Source organism: Vipera berus (assembly GCF_964194415.1).
Source record: "Vipera berus genome assembly, chromosome: W".
NCBI classification, from domain to species: domain Eukaryota; kingdom Metazoa; phylum Chordata; class Lepidosauria; order Squamata; family Viperidae; genus Vipera; species Vipera berus.
The window spans coordinates 64,291,515-64,305,382 of NC_138210.1; positions in this window are offsets into that span (position 1 = coordinate 64,291,515).

Below are 13,868 nucleotides of genomic sequence, written 5' to 3' on the forward strand. Positions count from 1 at the left end.
GCAAAAGAAGGAAGGAAACAGTTTCACAATCAAGTGTGGTGGCAGGTAAGCCTGTAAGTAGAATAATGTGTAAACCACCATATCTGTAGATGCAACATCTCTACATAAGCTCTAATCAATAATATTCTCTTGGGCTATAGACATTTGGTGAAAAATGAGGTGTAGGAAAGGATTAACCAACTGAAATATTTATACGCTTGTACTGAAATTTTTTTAATGGAATTCTATAAAATTACAGCCACATCTCTTAGAGCTGTAAAGCTTCTTGGATGAGAAGTAAAACATCTTCAAAGAAAAACAAGAAAGTCCAGTTGCATCTTGAAAAAACACTTTTCCGACAACCATGACCTGGATGATTGAGAATCTCCAAAGACATTTAGAGATTTCCTTCGTTTTTTGCTAGATGGCCAGGAATTAGCTTATCACACTTTGTAGCCCAGTTCTTTATGTGAGCCATGATTGAATAAAGACCTGAGCATCAAGCAATGGGGTGAACTCCTGTCCTCGCCAAACCTCCCTAACAGTTTGAAGGCATGCAATTTTAAGTAGATATATACTTCAGCACTCCATGATGTCATGCTGGCCATATGACCATAGACATTGTCTTTGGATAGTGCTGGCCCAATGACCCTTGAAATGGAGATGGGCATCACCCCCAGTAACAACTAGCAAAGTAAAATCCTCAGAGACTCTTATCTTTTCCTTTAAGTATAGGATAATGTATACAAATATGTGAATCAATAAGAAGATAAAAATATAATGTAACTAAAAAGTATACTTGAGTGTGTGTATTTGCAGGTGGGTGGGTATACATACAGTACATATATACATATTGTGTATACTTTTTCCAATTACAATTTCTTTTATATTGTTATTTTCTTGCTTCTAGTTTGTTGCATTGTAGCTGCAATATTTCAGTCATACTTTAGCATGGTTATAGCAAGTATAAGACTCTTTATAAGTAAGAATAGTATTAAACTTTTATAGCCTTATACATCTTAGTATTTCTTATATATTTTTCAAAAGTAATCTGGATTAAGTAGCTTTAGACATGAAACTACCTAGTTTTATTTTTTCCCCACTGGGTTTATTTATTTATTGAAATTCTATGTTAATTTCATTTCAGTAATCTGATATTGTACATTTACCCCTTTTCTGGAATGATTGTTATGTTATTTGTTTAATACTGGCCTAAAATTAAAATTTAAAAAAATGTTTATATTTGCTTTTGTTTAAAGAAACATCAGAGATATGTTTTGAACTCTGTCCTTTTCTCCTCTGACTGTCTCTGTATTTCAGGTTCACTCTTTTCTGAGAAGTGTCAGATTCAACAACAGTGTTGGTGAAAAGATCTCCTTTGATAAAAATGGAAAATTTATTGGTGGATTTGACATTATCAATTGGATCACATTCCCAAACCAGTCCTTTCTTAGGGTCAAAGTTGGAGTGATAGATCCCACAGCTCCAGCAAACAAGTTCTTCAATATTTCTGTAGATTCTATCACGTGGCCAGTAGGCTTAAATCAGGTTAGCTGTTTGAATCTAAATTGATCTGCCTTTATTTATATAGCATAAAAATGCCTTTATTGATGAAAGTCTCAGAGCATCATCTCCGACTAGTCTTAAGTACAAATGTCCTGAGGAAGGAAACATTATCTGTAGTTGGTATTTACTTTGGTACCAAAAGTACCATTTACTTTGGCCCTCTGTTAATTATGGACAATGTTTTTCAAGGCAGTGTACTAGATTGATCAGTCTGGAGATTTCAAAATTCATAGGTTGAGAAAACCATCTTTAAGTAATCAGTACAGAAATTGTCTTTGATGATGGATATAGAAAGCCATCAATACCAATAAATGTAGATATTTAAAGAATTATTATTTTGGACCAAATGCTCTAAAGTGATGTCATCACCTCACTTCTGCTTATCAATCTTTTTTCCCCTGTTGTTTCTACACTCACAGTATTACTCCAAGCACTTTCTTTCCATTCTATATCTTAAAATATTATTCTTCATTCATTGATAGGCATTACCTTTATCTTTGTGTAATGATCCTTGTGAGACAGGACACAGCAAGGCCAAGAAAGAAGGGGAGTCCTTTTGCTGCTATGATTGCCGTCTATGTCCAGAGGGGAAAATTTCAAAGGAGAAGGGTAGGAAATTTCCAAATATAATGGGAGTAAGCCATAAGGATAGAACACTGTCTATAATGCACTATATCAATTCCATGTGTTCTTTTTCAGACATGGATGACTGCTCTCCATGTCCAGATGATCATTATCCAAACCTCCAGCGAAATATGTGCATTCCAAAGCTGATCTCATTTTTGTCCTATGAAGAACCTTTGGGGATCAGTCTGACTATTCTTTCTCTTTGTTTTTCATTAAAGACAACTTTGGTAATCACAATCTTTGTAAAACATAAAGACACCCCAATCGTCAAAGCCAACAACCGAAATCTCACTTATACACTCCTAGTTTGCCTCTTCCTGTCTTTCCTTTGTGTCTTTCTATTTATTGGGAGACCTGATAAGATTGTATGTCTCCTTCGACAACCATATTTTGGCCTAATCTTTTCTGTGGCAGTTTCTTGCATATTGGCCAAAACCTTTGTTGTGATTCTAGCATTCTTGGCCACCAAACCTGGTTCCAAATTGAGGAAATGGGTTGGGGGAAGAATGGTCAGTTTCATTTTACTATCCTGTTCCCTTGTTCAAATATGTTTTTACACCGTGTGGCTGACAACATCCCCACCGTACCCCTATTTTGATATGCAGTCAATATCTGAAGAACTGATCCTGGAGTGTAATGAAGACTCAGTCATGTTCTACTGTGTTTTAGGTTTTATGGGTTTTCTTGCTCTGGTCAGCTTTTCTGCTGCTTTTCTAGCTAGGAAGTTGCCTGACAGTTTCAATGAAGCCAAATTCATCACCTTCAGCATGTTGGTCTTCTGCAGTGTTTGGCTGTGTTTTATTCCAACCTATTTAAGCACAAGGGGGAAATATGTGGTGGCAGTGGAGATCTTCTCCATGATCTCCTCCAGTGCTGGATTATTGGTGTGCATCTTCCTTCCCAAGTGTTTTATCATTGTGATGAGACCTGAACTGAACAATAAATATCAGGTTATGAAGAAAAAGTTTTAACCACTCTTTCCATTTGCCTTATATCCTTTATATGTAGATTTTGTAGATCTGTTCCACTTGTACATTTAAGATAGAGAACAGGGGCTTCCGGTGGCGGCGCGGCGCCGGAGACAGCCCTTTCGGGCTGCCCGCGGCTCAGCTGTGTTATTTCCACCCGAAACAGCGCCGATCAGCTGTTCGGGTGGATTTGAAGCCCCCTCCTCGGGAGAAGAGGAGGGGGTGAGCCCCCAGGTAGGGGTTGAGTTCTCCGGGGCCGCCTGAGCTTAAAGCTTGGGCGGCTGAAGGATCGAAGTCCCCCGTAGCCTGGGCTGCTCCCAGCTGGTCAGCGTCTCTGCTCCGTGATTTCTGGAGCGGAGCCAGGCGTTTGCGACCACCCCTGCCAGAAGGAAAGACCATGGAATAAAAGGAGCAGGCAGAGCGGTACAGGAGGAAAAGGTGAAGAGGATTTTTATTGCTGCTTTCTAGCTTAATGGATTTTATAAATTTAAAAGTGAAAGTGCGTAGTAAGGGAAAGTAAAGATGGCGACTAAATCTCTCCCAAAAGCTCTTTGGAGTGCTGGAACTTCTCCGGTGCAGCAGTCATCATTGCAAGCGTTGCTTCTTCCTGATGTATTGACACCGAAGGATTTACAAGATGCTCTTGGAAAATTTGCCCAGGTAATTCTGGAAGCAATGGGTGATAAATTTGCAAAGATGGAGGAGAAGTTGGAGAAATTGGAGGAGAGAATAGAAGAGAGGATGGAAGAGAAGTTCAGAGTGATGAAGGTAGACATTTTGTCTTCAGTGTATAGAGTGGCTGAATGTGTGGAAGATTTGGATGAAAAAGTGGAAGACTTGACTCAAAAAAATGCCATATTAGAAGCAAAAGTACTGGAAAATGAAGATTTAAGAGACAAAATGGACAAAGAATTGAGTCTTGCTCAATATTACCAGATGCAGTACGCTGTTAGAATCAGAGGTTTAAAAGAGAATATTAAGGAAGATCTAAAGCAGCTGATTTCTGAGGCTTTGGAAGTAGTATTGAGGCAGCCAGCATCTGAAATAAAGGGAGGCATGGATAAAGTGTTTCGTGTGAATTCATGGATTGCCAGACAGAGAAAGCTACCTAGAGATGTGGTGGTTTATTTTGCAAAGAGGGAAATTAGAGACGAAGTTATTCAAGCTGCTTATGGTACTAAAGTCGTGATTGCTGATCAAGAAGTTTTGGTTCTAAAAGAAATTCCTCCAAAGATTTTAAGGAGAAGGAAGGATTTTACATTTGTAGTGCAAGAGCTCAAGCAACGAGATATAAGGTTCAGATGGGAGATTCCAGTTGGGTTGATGGTGATGCATGAAGGTAAAAGGTACCGTTTGGCTACTGTGATGCAGGCGCGTGATTTTTACAATAACGTTTTAAAAGCAACCCCACTATCACTTTTGGAAGCTGCAAAGGGATCTGGAGAAGGAGAACACCAAGAGGCTGAAGATGGACAGACAGAGGAGAATGGTGCTGGAGGAGATCAAGCTACAACTTCTTTGGATGATTCTAGAGAGCAGAGGGAGACGCGTGCTGCTTTAAAACGATCAAAAAAAAAATAAAAGAATAAGATCAGCAGAGGTCTATGGAATTTCTAAAATGTATTTACAGCCAAGTAGTGGGAGGAGCACGGCCTAAAACAGATAGTCCTATTTAAGCAAAAGATGCTTTTAGTTGGATTATATGCTCCTAATCAACAACAAGTTGACTTTTCTAGTTTATTTCATACAAAGTTTACCTAGTTGGATTATAAAATTTTTATTTTTATGGGGGATTGGAATGGTGTTTTGGATGTACAGATGGACAAGGCTGGAGCTTTTAAGCGCGGCCCAAGTCATGCTAGACTGTCTAAATCCTATTTTGAAATGAAGGATGACTTGGAACTGCGAGATATTTGGCGTGAAAGACATTCGCATGAAAAGGATTATACTTTTTTTTTCTGACAGATATCAATCTTTTTTCAGGATCGATTTTATTTTGTTGATTAATGACTTTTTTTTAAGGATTAAGAAGGTGAAGATATGTGCAAGAACTATTTCTGATCATAGCCCAGTTTGGCTAGAGATTTATAAGGAGAATAGAGATAGGCGCTCGTGGCGCGTAAATGAGAATTTGTTTAGAAACCAGAGAAATGTGGAAGAATGTAAACAGCGGATGAAGGGTGTTTTTTTTGAAATTTATATGAATAAGGGCACCTCTATGGATATGGTTTGGGATGCTAGTAAGGCCTATTTGAGAGGGGTGTTGATATATATGAACAATAAACATAGATGTGCTGTGGAAGCTAGGAGGGAAGAATTGGAGAATGAAATAAAGGAAAAAGAAAAGGCTTTGATTTTGAATTTAGAGGTTGTGAAGTCTAAGGAGGCTATTAAACTGTTAAGAGGAATGGATTGAGTATATCCAGAACAAATATGGGACTAAGAAGTTTTATGTAGTATTTGAATAAGTCTTCCTTTCTTTTTTTTCTGTTTTTTTATATATTCTAGATTAATAGTGTTTGTAGTTATCCTATGCGAGCTAGAGAGTGATAGATTTTAGAGTCTATGGTTGTTAGCATATGGTTGTTTATGATTCTTTCTTTGTTTTTTTATACCTTGTACTTAGCTCTGGGAAGTCGGGGGGGGGGGGTGGGGAGGGGGGGAGGGGTAAGGAGGGAGGGACAGGGGAGGGGTAGGGGGGACTGTCAAAGATAAAATGTATGATAAAACTTTTCAATAAAAAAAAAGATAGAGAACAATGTGCAGTTAGATTTGATTTGCTATGTTTCAGTACTTTTCCTGTACCTGATATTTGGATAGCTTTTTTCTTCTGGAAGTTAATTTTAAATTGGGATCATAAAAATATATGTATAAATAAATAAATGTTCAAATTGATTTATTGACATATTTCAGTATGTGATGTTGAGCTCTGACTAAATATATAGGATAAATATGAATAATAAATTTGTCTGTACTGGTCAGCTTAATTCATATGGACCCTATAATAGGGTTAAATATAAATAAGGCTTTTGTTTAAATATGGAATGTGTTGTGTACTGGGTTCTTTTCTTGAAGGAAGAGACGAGGCGAGTGAGTTCATGAGAGTCAGGCTGACTCGAATTGCTCTGGCTGGCCATTCCAGGTCGGCACAAGCCAAAGTCCATTGTTGGATTAGAGTTAGCACAGCAGCTGTATTGGTCAGGTTGAATTTCCCCATCGTGGGACCCATGTTGCACTCCTGGGCTTTGCCCATGTAGGACCACCTCCCCATTGCTCTGACTGCTAGGATCCTCAGAGCATGTGAATTGTCCCACTTGGCTGCTGGTTTCTGGCTCTAGGAGTGGACCTGTGGTGAGGTCCTCACTTTGTGGCCATTCTGGGAACCGCTTCTGCAGCTGATCAATAGGGTGGCGAACAACTCGCCCGCCATCCAGAGTCACTTCGTATGAGAGAGTGCCCGAGATTTTAATGATTTGGCCTGGCACCCACAAGTTCCCATGGCCATAGTTCCAGGCCCACACCCCATCACCCACTTGCAACCCCCTCGGAGGCCTTGGGCGAGAGGCATCTGCTGCCACCCATTCTGGTTGCAGCCTGTCCAGTTTAGTGATGAGCCTTCTTCCCCAGTGAAGCTCTGCTGGGCTCTTGCCTGTTGCTGTGCAAGGTGTAGTATGCTGGCAAAGCAAAAAATCAGCCAGCCTGTGGTGCCAATCCCCAGATAATATGCACTTGAGCAACTCCTTTGTAGGGCGCACCATCCATTTGGCCTGCACATTACTCGAAGGGTGAAAAGGAGCCAATGTAGCATGCCTAATGAGGTTAGTCTTCAAGAAGGCCTCCTTGTCAATTTGTACATAATTGCGCTCAGCAGAGGACAATGTCCTAGAGTAATAGGCAATTGGGACTTTAGTCCCAACACTTTCCAAGTGACTTAAAACAGCTCCTACCCCATAAGGGGATGCATCACACGCAAGGCATACAGGCAATGACTCTTTAAAGTAAGTGAGCACTGAATTGGAAGACAGTAGTGACTTTACTGGTGCTGGAGAAGACTCCTGCGAGTCCCTTGGACTGCAAGGCAATCAAACTGGTTAGTCCTAGAGGAGATCAACCCTGACTGCTCTTTAGAAGGCCAGATCATGAAGTTGAAACTTAAATACTTTGAGGGACGATAGAGAATGAGGTGGCTGGATGGAGTCACTGAAGCAGTAGACGTGAGCTTAAATGGACTCCAGAAGATAGTAGAGGACAGGAAGGCCTGGAGGAACATTGTCCATGGGGTTGCGATGGGTTGGGCATGACTTTGCAGCTAACAACAAGTGACTTTACTGCCTTAAACTGCTTTCATGGACCTTGGTCCATTTCCATGGGGTGTCTTTATCCAAGATCCAGTGTAATGGCTCTGCCACTGTGGCCTTGTTAGGAAGGAGCACATGGTAAAAATTTAGGAGGCCCAGGAATGCCTGAAGCTCTCCGTTTGTCCTGGGAGTAGGTGCCAGCTGAATGGTTTTCAGCTTGGACTCGGCAGGGTGGATGCCATCGGCATCGATACGGAAACCCAGGAACTCAGTTGAGGGGACCCCTATGCTACACTTATTCCTTTTAAGTTTGAGGCCTGCTTCACGGAACTGTTGAAGGATGGCCTTGAGCCTCCTTCCAAGCACCTCAGTGGGCTCACTGATGATGAGCACATCGTCGAAGTAGGGGCAGACCCCCGGAATGCCCTTGAGCGTATGCTCCATAACACTTTGAAAAATGCCAGATGCTACACTAACCCCGAATTGGAGGCGCTTTACTTTAAAAGCCCCCCTGTGTGTTACAATAGTCTGTGCAGCGGCTGTGGCTTCGTCCACAGGTAGCTGTTGATAGGTCTGTGCCAAATCTAATTTTGCGAAAATGGTACCTCCTTGCAGTGATGCCAGGATGTGGCTCATGACTGGCACTGGGTACGTGTGCTGCTTGAGTGCCCGATTAATTGTGCACTTGTAATCAGGGCAAATCCTGGCCTCCCTGTTGGTTTTTAGTGGTGTGACAATTGGGGTTTCCCATTCACCCCCATCTATGGGCTGTATAAGGTAAAAGTAAAAGTTCCCCTGCACATGTGTGCTAGTCGTTTCCGACTCTAGGGGCCGGTGCTCATCTCCGTTTCAAAGCTGAAGAGCCAGTGTTTGTCCGAGGATGTCTCTGTGGTCATGTGGCCGGCATGACTAGACGCCAAAGGCGCACGGAACGCTGTTACCTTCCCACCGTAGTGGTCCCTATTTTTCTACTTGCATTTTTACGTGCTTTCGAACTGCTAGGTTGTCAGAAGCTGGGACGAGTAACAGGCGCTCACTCTGTTACGCGGCACTCAGGATTCGACCCGCCAAACTGCCGACCTTCTGATCGACAAGCTCAGCATCCTAACCCACTGAGCCACCGCGTCCCTTTTCTATACTATAAAAGGTAAAGGTTCCCCCGCACATGCGTGCTAGTCGTTTCCGACTCTAGGGGCCGGTGCTCATCTCCGTTTCAAAGCCGAAGAGCCAGTGTTTGTCCGAGGATGTCTCCGTGGTCATGTGGCCGGCATGACTAGACGCCAAAGGTGCACAGAACGCTGTTACCTTCCCACCGTAGTGGTCCCTATTTTTCTACTTGCATTTTTATGTGCTTTTGAACTGCTAGGTTGGCAGGAGCTGGGACGAGTAACAGGCTCTCACTCTATTACGCGGCACTCTGGATTCGACCTGCCAAACTGCTGACCTTCTGATCGACAGGCTCAGTGTGCTAACCCACTGAGCCACTACGTCCCTATGGGCTGTAGTACCCCCTGTTCAACTAGCTTGTCCAACTCAGCATCTATCTTGTGTTTAAGAGCAAATGGCACTCTGCAGCGCTTAATACTGATAGGCATTACAGCAGGATCAAGTTTAAAGGCTATCGGAGGGCCCTTGTACATTCCCAGGCTTGTGTCAAAAACATCTGCAAACTCCTTGCATACTGACACTAAGTCCATGGTTTGTGTCCAGTTGATGCCAGTGACCTAGATGCCTAGCAAGTCCTGTTAGGCTGGTTCACTGACCCTCCACTATAATAACATCCAGAGGCCCTAAAAACCCCTTAAATTTAACAGCCAGTGTGGCTTTGCCCTTGACGGCGACTTGAGAATTTTGAAAATTGGTCAGGATGATGTCAGATGGCTTAAGCTTGGCCCACCTCTTGCTGTGGTTGCAGACGAACCGGAATGTATCAAATGAAATGATGAACATTTGCAGCTCGACCTGAATTTGAAATTTCAGCTTAATGGGGTGGTGAGCTCCCATGCGGCAAACGCTCCTGTGGGTGGAGCAAAACCCTATGCTAAATTGTCATGGGGCCCTGCTACCTCTCCTGATTGGAATGTCTGATTGGCGGTCCACTTGGCAGTCCCTCTGGTGACCTCTGCAGACTGAAGCGATGTGGCTGGTCTTCCCACAGGCCCTGTGGCTGCTGGAACCGGCAGTCCATTTGTTGGTGGTGGCCACCAGAACCCGGACATCGAGAGAAGGGACTTGCCTTGTAAGTAGTCCCTTGTTTTTGGTCGCTGTGCCATTGTTGATCATTGTGCCATTGAAGCTTGTCCACTTCATGGCTGCTGTCAGAGTCTTCTGCGTATTCGGCGTCCTCGTGATGAACGGCCTCCTCATGCTGCATGCTTTTGGTGGGCCGCATGGCTTTCATGGCCCCGCCAGCAGCTTTGTCTGCCATGATCTCCTTCAACGCGTCTGGGAGTGATAAAGTCTCTTTGGCAAAGAGCTTCTGTTGTAGCTCTCTGTTACTAAGGCCACAGACGAGTCAGTCTCAAAGCCTCTCCTCTAAATCAGTGAACTGGCACAGGCGTGAAGCTTGCCTCAAAGCTGCAATGAACTCAGAAGCTGTTTCACCCAGCTGTTGAACCTTTTGTTGAATGCATGCCTCCTAGTATGACTGAAAGCTTGGGCTAGAAATGGTCACCCAGCTGTTTCTTCAAGTTCATGAACGTTACGGACTCCAGCTGTGTCAGTGTGACCAAATTCTCTGCAATGTCGAATGTTGCGGGGCTGCAAATGCACAGGAGTGTTGCAGCCTTCGTCTTCGGCAACTTGGTTAGCGCAGAGATAGTTCTTGACCCTGGAAATGCATGAAGACCATCTGTCTGGGTGAGTTACATTGAATTCTTCCAGCTTTCCGACCTTTGCCATCTCAGGAAGTCTTCATGGCTGGGGCTCGTCATCTTTTTGTCCTGCTCCTCTGTAGGCCCAGGGACTGGTCTGCAGGGCTCGTGGTCACTAGCGTGGCTGTGCTAGGCCAACCAAGGGGGGGGGAATCACTTTCCCTGCCAGGCGCTTGCTGGCCTCACCCCCTAGTGACTCTCAGCTCTTCGGAAAGAGCAGGATCCCACCTTTGTCGCCAGTGTTATGTACTGGGTTCTTTTCTTGAAGAAAGAGACGAGGTGAGTGAGTTCAGGCAGGAACATGCTTTTATTGAAGGTCAGGAACTGAACTATGAAACAGGGCTACAAATGCAGCTATTTATACCCTGGCCTCTAGGTGGCAGCCAATAGGTTTAAATCAACCTATTGCCACCCTAGAGGCAACCAATGGCAGCCCTGGAGACAGGCTGTCTGAGCAGCTGGGCCGTTAGCCAGCTTCTTGCTTAAGCAATCTTCCAGCATTCAAAACCCACGTGGTACACTTATTTAAACAAGGCCCAATACATTACAGAAAGCCTATGAATTGTTTCTGAAGCAATCAGATAGAGGGAATTCTCCTAAGCATAACATGTTTAGTAGTCACCTAAAAATATTATAGGATTTCCTTTTTGAGCAGGGGATTTGAATAGAAAACTTCCAAGGTCACCTCTGTTGTTTTGTTTTTCTATTAAAACATGGGGTAAATTTAAAAGATCTCCCAGCTGGCAATGTGTTTTCTCCAATGAAATCTCTGACACAAAAATAAATCTAGTAAATTCAAATAAATTCCACCAGAGGTGCAACTGCTCCAACTTTCTGCCAAGTACGTTATACCTCCTGAAGTCGCTCAGTGCTGTTTTCATAAACATGAAGGGTATTGGATTGAAAGATTGTGGCAAAAAAACTACCCACTTCCTTCATTGACCACTGACACCTGCAACTAAAAGCAAGTTACAATTTCTTAGTGACAGTTCAAAGTTACAATGGACATCTCCAGGATTACTTAACTCCTGTGGTGACAGGATCACATTTTGAATGCTCAGCAATGAGCCCACATTTATGAGTGCTTGCTACATCTCAAAGTCATGAAAACATCATTTATGACCTTCTTTGCTGGACTAATCATCTTGATTCTGCACTCAATTAAAATTGTAAGGTGAGTAGCAAGGAGTAAAACAGTTGTAAGTTGCGTTGTACTTATAATATTATATGAAGAGAGCAAGGGTTTGAGCCCTTTCCAAAGCTGATTTTTCCCCTCTGTTCTGTATCTACTAAACCAATCTTCACTCTACTGTATGCTTACCACATTGTCATTCCTCTGTTTTCCAATGAAGTCTTCAAAAATTAGCATCCTACTGCATCATATGCAAACTTGAAGAGTAGAATTCAACAACATAACAACTAAGTATTGCAATAAGCATCCAAATTTCTGTAAGAATACATGAACATAATTACAATGGAACGGAGACTATAGAATGGAGAATAGCGTAGTTTAGTGTAGTGGAAGAATAGAATAGAATAGAATAGAATAGAATAGAATAGAATAGAATAGAATAGAATAGAATAGAATAGAATAGAATAGAATAGAATAGAATAGAATAGAATAGAATAGAATAGAATAGAATAGAATAGAATAGAATAGAATAGAATAGATCTATGCTTTTAGCCATACATATATTTACATCTCTGTTTTGATTTATGGATCTAATGATTTTATTTTAGTCTTGCAGCTCATGCATTCCTGCCTCTGCGGGGCCTCAAATGTTCTGAAGATGTTTACATATGTGACTGTCTTATTATCATTAAGAAATTAGCCAGTTTGTCTCTTCCAAATCCTATGGGACTTCATGAAAATAGGAAGAACTGACACTGAAAGATGGTATTTATTCTCCCAATGATATTCCAACCCATGATAGTATGTTGCACACACTATTTATGTCTGAAGAACATCTCAAGAAGGCAGGTCAGCCTGATCCACTTCAAATAACTTGTGGCAGAGAGAGGCATTTGCACCCAGAAAGAAGACACTCAAGGAAGATGTTAGTATTCGTGGAGTTACTGTTGATAGTATTGCCTGAAGTGATGTGTAAGGATCCTGGCCTTCAATGTGACTTTCATCAGCCTCTTCCTATTCAGCATACCTATCATCAGTTTGGAGACATTAATATTGCTGGCATTATTTCTGCCTTCTTTGCATCTTCTAATCCCATTAAATTTATTCAAGATCCTTCTCAGGGATTTCATGATGGACTTATGTAAGTACATCATTAATTTATTGTCAAACTCTGAACCTTGCTGGTATATTACCTGAAGCTTGAAATGTTTCCTCTAAAGCAAAAATTCCAGAAATAAACATCTAAAATAGGTAATGTTGAAATGGCAATCAAATCTCCATTTATAACACATCACATCTAAATATCTATTAATATACAGGAATGTGGCTTAATTTATGAAGCTGTTACTATCATTAAGAAAGGGGAAGCACATATTTCCCATGATCAGTTTTCTCATTTGATATTTATGGTGCTACAATTTAGCAATTTCCTTCTGCATATAAGTTATTCTTAAAAGCTGTTATTTGATAGTGGGTCATTCTACATATGTGTGTTGTACTGAATGATTACAAGTGCCATAATATGAAGCAGACCTTTCTTAATGATTTTTTAATTGTTTTACAGAATTGTTTTTCAGAATTACCAGCATATTCTGGCTTTAGCCTTTACTATAAAAGAGATCAATGAAAATTCCCAGATCCTACCCAACATCACGCTGGGCTTCCACATTTTTAACAGCAACTTTAGTCCAGGCTGGACTTACTTTGCCTCAATGTTACTGCCTTTCACTCAGGGAAAATTCATCCCTAACTACAAGTGTGGGGCCCAAAAAACCTTGACTGCTGTCCTTGGGGCATCTGACATCTGTCTTCACATGGCAACTGTGCTGTGCATCTACAAAGTTCCTATGGTAAGATGGGCTGCAAATATACATTATTATTCTGCTGTACCTCCCTAGATGTCTGTGTTTTTCTCTCTGTAAAAAGGAGAGACTTTTCACATAACTAGATATTATTTTTTGCTTGATAAGAGCAGAATAGCACCATGAGTAATTGTAACCAAATATTTGGCGAGGATACTTGTTCCAGCAAAACATCCCACAATTCCAGACATTGAACCAAGGTTCCAATTTCAAATATTCACTATAAGACTACTTCCAAAAATATATATTTGCTGATATCTGAAGAGTGACAACTTGGCTGATATTTCCTAATAAACACAACTAGTTGCATAATGTTTCTTATTTCTTCTAAGAATAAGAATACCCAAAGACTCAAATGAATGTAAATGTTTTCAGAGGCTCACATAGACTTTTGGAATTGCATATGTTTATCATTCTTTAGTTGACCTATGGCTCTGCCCCTGTCATGGACAAAGAGACTCAAGTAGTTTTCTTCCAACAAATGTTTCCGAATGAATACCACCAGCGCAAGGGTCTCCTGCAGTTATTGCTGTATTTTAGATGGATCTGGATTGGAATTCTTG